This window comes from Cupressus sempervirens, chromosome 5, assembly GCF_028749045.1.
Source record: "Cupressus sempervirens isolate cs-2001-9-10 chromosome 5, ASM2874904v1, whole genome shotgun sequence".
NCBI classification, from domain to species: domain Eukaryota; kingdom Viridiplantae; phylum Streptophyta; class Pinopsida; order Cupressales; family Cupressaceae; genus Cupressus; species Cupressus sempervirens.
The window spans coordinates 55,631,104-55,637,368 of record NC_143122.1 but is presented as its reverse complement, the minus strand read 5'-3'; the positions used below and the strand labels follow the sequence as shown (position 1 = coordinate 55,637,368).

Genomic DNA, 6,265 nt, shown 5'->3' with positions numbered 1-6,265 from the left:
ACAAAAATAAGATAAATAAATATATTTTATTTAATAAGATCAAATATAAAAACTTGGCAATACTTTTATGTTGATTTATTTATTCTATTCTAGTGGCTTTTTTTTTTTCTTCCTTAAATCTAAATCAAACTTTTTGTTCGCTAAATGATTATACTTATTAAATATATTCCAAATTATATTTTATTACATACCAAATTAATTTGCATTAGAAAACAATCAAATTAAAAAGTTATTTATTACATAAGTTAAAATAGATTTACTTATATCGTCTCAAAAAATTATTTAATAATAAATTGTTATTACTCACTTAAATTAAGTTACATAATACCAAAAAAATTTAAAAATTATAAATTTAATTAATAAATTTCAAAATTCAACTATACACAAATTTTGTTTAAATTATATTATTATTTATGAAATATAATAGTAATAATAACTATAAAATAAAATAAAAAATTTACTTTTACCAATTCAATATATAATTTCAAAACTTCAATCTACTTAAAATATTATAACACTAATTTAATAAACAAAAATATTATACAATATTGAGATAAAAATGTCCTATAGACTAATTTAACAATGGACTAAAGTAAAAAAAAAAGAAGAAGTTAGTAGTATGAAGGACAATGTCAGCAAAACATGTCAGGTGCGTACTAGACTGACATCTGAACAGAAGAGGAATTGGGGCACACATTTCTACGGTGCAAATAAGTTGCACCGTAGTCGGTGCCCTCTTCTCCTCTTCCAAGTGCTTGGCCCTCTTACCAAGGTGAGATGGGATTGGGAGAAATGTTTTTACAAAATTTTGCATCTTACTTTCTTGCTAGGCATGAGGGTATGTGAAAAAAAAAGGTCTTAATCATGTCAGTGAAATAAATGCCTTGTCCCCTCTCCCATGTGGATTAGCAACTCACCAATGGTATGTTGCATCTTTTTCTGTCACTTTGAGTTTTGCTTATTAGTCCCTGCCTTTAAAAAGGCAGAGACTATTGTTTTCATGCTAATTATAACCGATTAATTCTCCTTCGAAACTTTGAAAACAATAATATATCTTATGGTTGACAGTGTTTAATATTTCTAATTTTTACGTCAAGACGAATTTTCCCATTTTCCTATTGGTCCATTCTATTTTGCTAGTGCTTTAATTAGTTTTCGAAAAAGAAAAAGAAATAATAAAAAGCGGCAACACCTATAAAGCTTTTCTTAATGAGGATAGTTGTTGGTTGCACGCTTCGACATTTACTCTGTCAGTTGTATTAATTGCCACATTCAAACCTACATAACTACTGAATAACTACTGAATATTTACTCTTTGAATATTGGAAATTCACAGCAGCGGCGGGTTTTGTTTTGTGTTTGAATTGTTTCTTTTTCATTAGCCGATAGGCTTTCACCTGGGCGATAGCCCACCGGGAAATCCTCACGCTGCTGCCTGTGTCGCTACTTGTTATGGGTGTCGGACGTTTGAAGTTTTTCTACCACCGTCGGGATGTCCATGTTTTCATTGCAGCAGTGTCGACAGACAACTACTTCTAAGAGGGATGGAGGGTTCACGGGTGTCACCATAAACATTTGATCTGCCGACTGCTGGAGGCCACGGGCTACGATTAGGGCATCGCCGGCTCTACAGATATGCCATAAACCACCGCAATTCGACCGTCCAGGTTTCCTATAAATTCGGCAAGTTAGGGGTTTGTGTAAGGGAACACTGGTGAATTTTCATCTTTCTTATAGATGTATGTGTTTTGCTTTCATTGGAAAATAATTTCTTTCCTTTTTTCAGTTGTTATGCTTTTAAATAAATTGCTTGGCTATTTTTCCTGTATGGATGGAAATGAGGATTCTTTCCCCGAATGATCGACAATGATTCAACTGTGCGCGTTCTTTGGAGATAAGCTAGATTGCCTGATCCATCACTTTGTAATCGTTCTTCTTTCTGATTTATTTTTTTGACATTTTTTAGCGGCCAAAGCCTTAGGGTCATGTTTGTTTCGGTCATTATACAGTGCTTCCAATTTTTTCGTTTCTTTCCCTCCATTAATTTAGGGCTTCATGCTTTTGGTATTTGTTCGGCCACAGATTAATGGTTTCCTAGCAGAAGATCGGATCCTCCTTTGCTTCATTGTGAGAAATAAAATTATCTCAGACAAATTTATCATTGCTTTGTTTCTTTCATTATTTGAGATAAAATTAATCATTCGTTATTTGTACCTTCGGTGTTGAGATTTCATTATCTTTCCTTGTCTGTACCATCATTACCATCGTTTTTGAGATTTTATTATTTGAATTGTCTATCCCATCGTTTTTGAAATTTCATCATCATTTGTGAACTGTACCATCGGTTCGAGAAGAATTATGTTTTCCACTTTCGTTATTTGTACCAAAATTGTGTGTATTACACATATTTTGATTAGGGCTTTATGGATTTATGAATGAATGCATTGTTTTGCGTTATTATTTTGTTTACAGGTAGAAAGATACGGTTGAGATTTTTTCTGAAAAGTCTCGTGTTATTTAGGTTCTCCAATGTTTGTAGGCTGAATTTTATTTCATGGTTGGCATATTTTCATATTAGATTTTTTTAAAATTTAGTATTTATATAGTTGTAATTAATTAGGTTTGTATTTTATTTTATTTTCATTCTTCATTACTCATGTACTCATCACTAAAAGCGAAGTGAACATGTTGGTAGACAGAAAGCAAAAGCCATAACAAGATTACAGGTGTTGCTCAGCATCATCATCAATTTAGCTATCAGACATTTTATCCATCTCCTTTAAAAATCCACCGAACTATTTATTATATTTAAAATATAGATTAATGAATTTGACAGAAGGAATCATAATCATAATTTTTGTCAAGAATGTGGCAGCATAGTTTGTAGATTTATTAGCTCTGATTTTAGATATTGTAACTACCTAATGAATTAGATAATGAATCTAATTGGTTATTGAAACCACTGCAAAAGAAGTTTTGTGATGTAGCATCTTTTGAAATCTTCAACTAATAAATTTTTAATTGAAGGGAAAACCAAAAATAGTGCCGACAGCTTGTTTTAAGTTTTTTGTTGACTAGATTTGTGGAAATTTGAGAAATATTGTGCACTTCAGATCTCTACTTTCTTTTTAAGTAAATTTTGTTTTCTATTTTTAGCCATGGCTAGATGGTGAGAGCTACGCAATGCCAATATCTACATGACCTTGATATTTGCTACTAGGAGCCGACTAATGATTATACATTGTATTTAAAGGATGTTTGTGCTTCATCTCATTTTAGGTTTTTCAAGTTAGGTTCATACTGTCGACTATCATTATATTATCATCATAGCTAATATGATGTCTTGCCAGGTACCAAGGGGACTGTTACTTGTTTTGCGTCATATTTGATTTGCACGTCAATTTTCAACTCCAGTATGTCAATAGCCGAGGATATCAATGTGAGAAATTATCTCTTTTATCTCTTAAACGTGAGAAATTCTCTCTTTTATCTCTGTTAGGGATGCTCTGGGAGTTGGTGATAGAACATTTGTCTCCTTTAGCACTATTGTTTATGAAGCTATGGTTACAGACTGGATGCGAAATCTGGAGGTTGGCATTCTTGCTCTCATAGAGGATGGAGTCAAGCTGTTAGTATATGCAGGGGAATATGATCTTATTTGCAGTTGAATTGGTAATGATGCTCCAAATAACATGCCATGTCTATTTCATTCAGTTGAAATTTGTTAGTGTGAAACTTAAAAGTTAATCTTTTCAATACTTTCTTTTAGGTAACTCAAGATGGTTGAATTCCATGGAGCCTTCCTTGTTGATGACAAAGAAGCAGGTTTAATAACCAGTCACAAATCCCTTAGTTTCCTCAAGGTAAAATGCACTCTGTGGTTAACAATTGTTTTCCATATATAATTGTCTTATTTTTAATTCATGGAATTTCTGTTCTGGTGTCCTAGCTAGGTTCATGATGCAGGTGTTATGGTCCCAATGGATCAGCTAAAGGCAACATTAGAGATGCTAAGAGGCTGGACAAAAGGAAATACTCTTGATGGTAGCTCTGAGATACTAGAAATAGTTACAAAGACAGCAAAGGAAACTTCTTTACAGTAGTTTCTCGATAAAACCCACAAAATGTTGAAAATCATTTTCAACAATACAAGCTCTTATGTAAATATTTTCTTAATTTAGCGCTATGGACACCCACACCCTGGTATATCTGTAGGATCGTGAACAAATCTAGTGCTGAAATCATCTAAAATCATCTATTCTTTAGCTTCTGTTATAATGACCATATTAATTGCTATCGGGATGACATGATATACTATGTTATTGCCCACAAAGCTTATGCCCACAAAGCTTATCGTTGTATTTCAAATGCATGCTTAGCTAAAGTTTGTACAGGAAATGTAAGGTTCTTTAGTGGCTCTATTTTCTAGCATATTATGATGTTTAATAGGTTATGTGTGCATATAAATCTTCAGTGGCTCTATTTTCCAGCAACACAAGGAGCGATGGAGGTATTTGGAAATCATTACTTGGGCATAACAATAGTTATTTTGGTTTGCCTTGTAATAGTATGAAAGCTTTTGGTAGGGCTATTTACTGAGTTTGGAGGGTCTGCTTTAGTTTTTATTCTATGAGATAGCTGTTTTAAAAACTTTGAAATCTTGTGAATCTACTTTAAAGTTTGAATTGACCCATTATTTGATGTGCAACAAGGAATAATAATCCATTGTAATATATTTTCAAATTAGTCACTATGAGTAGCCGTTCAAGCCGAACTCTATATGTTGGCAATTTGCCAGGAGATATAAAAGAATGGGAAGTTGAAGATTGCTTTTCGCAGTTTTGACATTATCATGCTTGATTCAAGTGAGCCCAAAAAAATAAATTTGAGACTCCACTGAAAGTAAAAGGAAAGCAGAAGTTGTATTAGTGCTGATGACTAACCAAAATAGGTTGTTAAAAATAATGTTTATTATAGTAGCTGGGCATTTAAAACACAGTCCAGAACTTTCTACTTGCTTCTTGGAGCCTCTCTCTTTGTGCAAAATGTGAATTTAAAATTATGTAGAAATCTCTAGAGTGCTTCTTTTCTTGAAGATTCTCAAGAACCCTCTAGAAATATGTATGAGCTCTATAAATAGAGCATTCCTCTCAGCTGTAATAACATGAAGAAACTTTATAGCTCTTTGATATATTTGAGTCTTGTCTTTTGCTGCTCTGTTTTTAAGCTCTGTTTTTTATTCTTTGTGCTGCTGTTTTTAATTCATCATGGTATCAGAGCATTTTCAGTTCTTTGGGCTGTGAATATATGATGCTTTTGGAATGAATATATGTGTTTTTCTTGTGTGAATCTTTACATTTGCAGGTTGTAACTAAGGAGTGAACAACAGTTTGGTTTGGGACAAAAAACTACATCAAAGGAAGGATATTGCAGCAAAAGAAAAGTTTTTTTTTCTTCAACAAATTGGTGAGATTTTTTCAGTTTCAAGCTTGGGTGTTCAAGTTTTTAAATATCTTTCATTCTCATCCAAAAAAAAGGGAGAGAATTTAACAATGGAATCACTTGGTGTGACTTTGCCTACAGTAAATTAAATGGAAAAAATTATTATGATTGGGTATCTCATGTTGAAATCACTCTAACCCTTCAAAATTGTTATGATATTGTGACTGGTAGTGAACAAAGGCCTACGAATCCAGGAAATGATCAAGATAATTGGGATAAAAGGGACAAGAGGGCAGCAGCACTAATCAAGCTTACACTTTCAGAAGAAGTTTTTCCAGAAGTTCGTAATGAGAGAAGTGGAGTCAAAGTTTGAGAGATTTTGAAAGATTTATATCAAAATTCAGGTGATGTATGGATCTTATCTCTCACAACTGAATTATACAATTTGAAATTATCAAGCTCACAAGAGATAGTCCCGCATTTAAGTAAGTTAAAGGAAAAGAAAAATGAGCTTGCTTCTCTTGGAAAAGATATAGATGATAAAGATTTTGTGCAAATTATATTACAAAGTCTTCCAAGATCTTATCAATCATTTATAAGGGGTTTAGATACTACAGATAAATTAAAAAGTATTAAACCAGAAGAATTGTGTGCTAAGTTGGTTCAAGAAGAGAAAAGACAAGTTAAAGAAAAAGAATCATTTGATGGTGAATCTCAAGCATTTGTAATGAAAGGAAAACAATATTATAAGAAGTCACAAGAAAATGAATCTAAAGAAAGAAATTGGAAGAATGAAAATAAGAGTATTTCATATATAGATCAT

General features: G+C 32.4%; 2 long non-coding RNA genes and 1 pseudogene across 2 annotated transcripts; all 3 read left to right on the top strand.

The window, feature by feature from the left end:
* Positions 1-1,254: 1,254 nt before the first annotated feature.
* On the top strand, positions 1,255-4,489 carry LOC149554524 (uncharacterized). The gene is made up of 5 exons (XR_016365237.1): positions 1,255-1,739; positions 3,351-3,439; positions 3,571-3,672; positions 3,770-3,863; positions 3,954-4,489. It is a non-coding gene; the product is annotated as an uncharacterized LOC149554524 (long non-coding RNA).
* LOC149554525 (small nucleolar RNA Z103) lies at positions 1,832-1,917 on the top strand (annotated as a pseudogene).
* A 911-nt stretch (positions 4,490-5,400) lies between the features above and the next one.
* LOC149554523 (uncharacterized) lies at positions 5,401-5,908 on the top strand. The gene is made up of 2 exons (XR_016365236.1): positions 5,401-5,466; positions 5,674-5,908. It is a non-coding gene; the product is annotated as an uncharacterized LOC149554523 (long non-coding RNA).
* Positions 5,909-6,265: the final 357 nt, after the last annotated feature.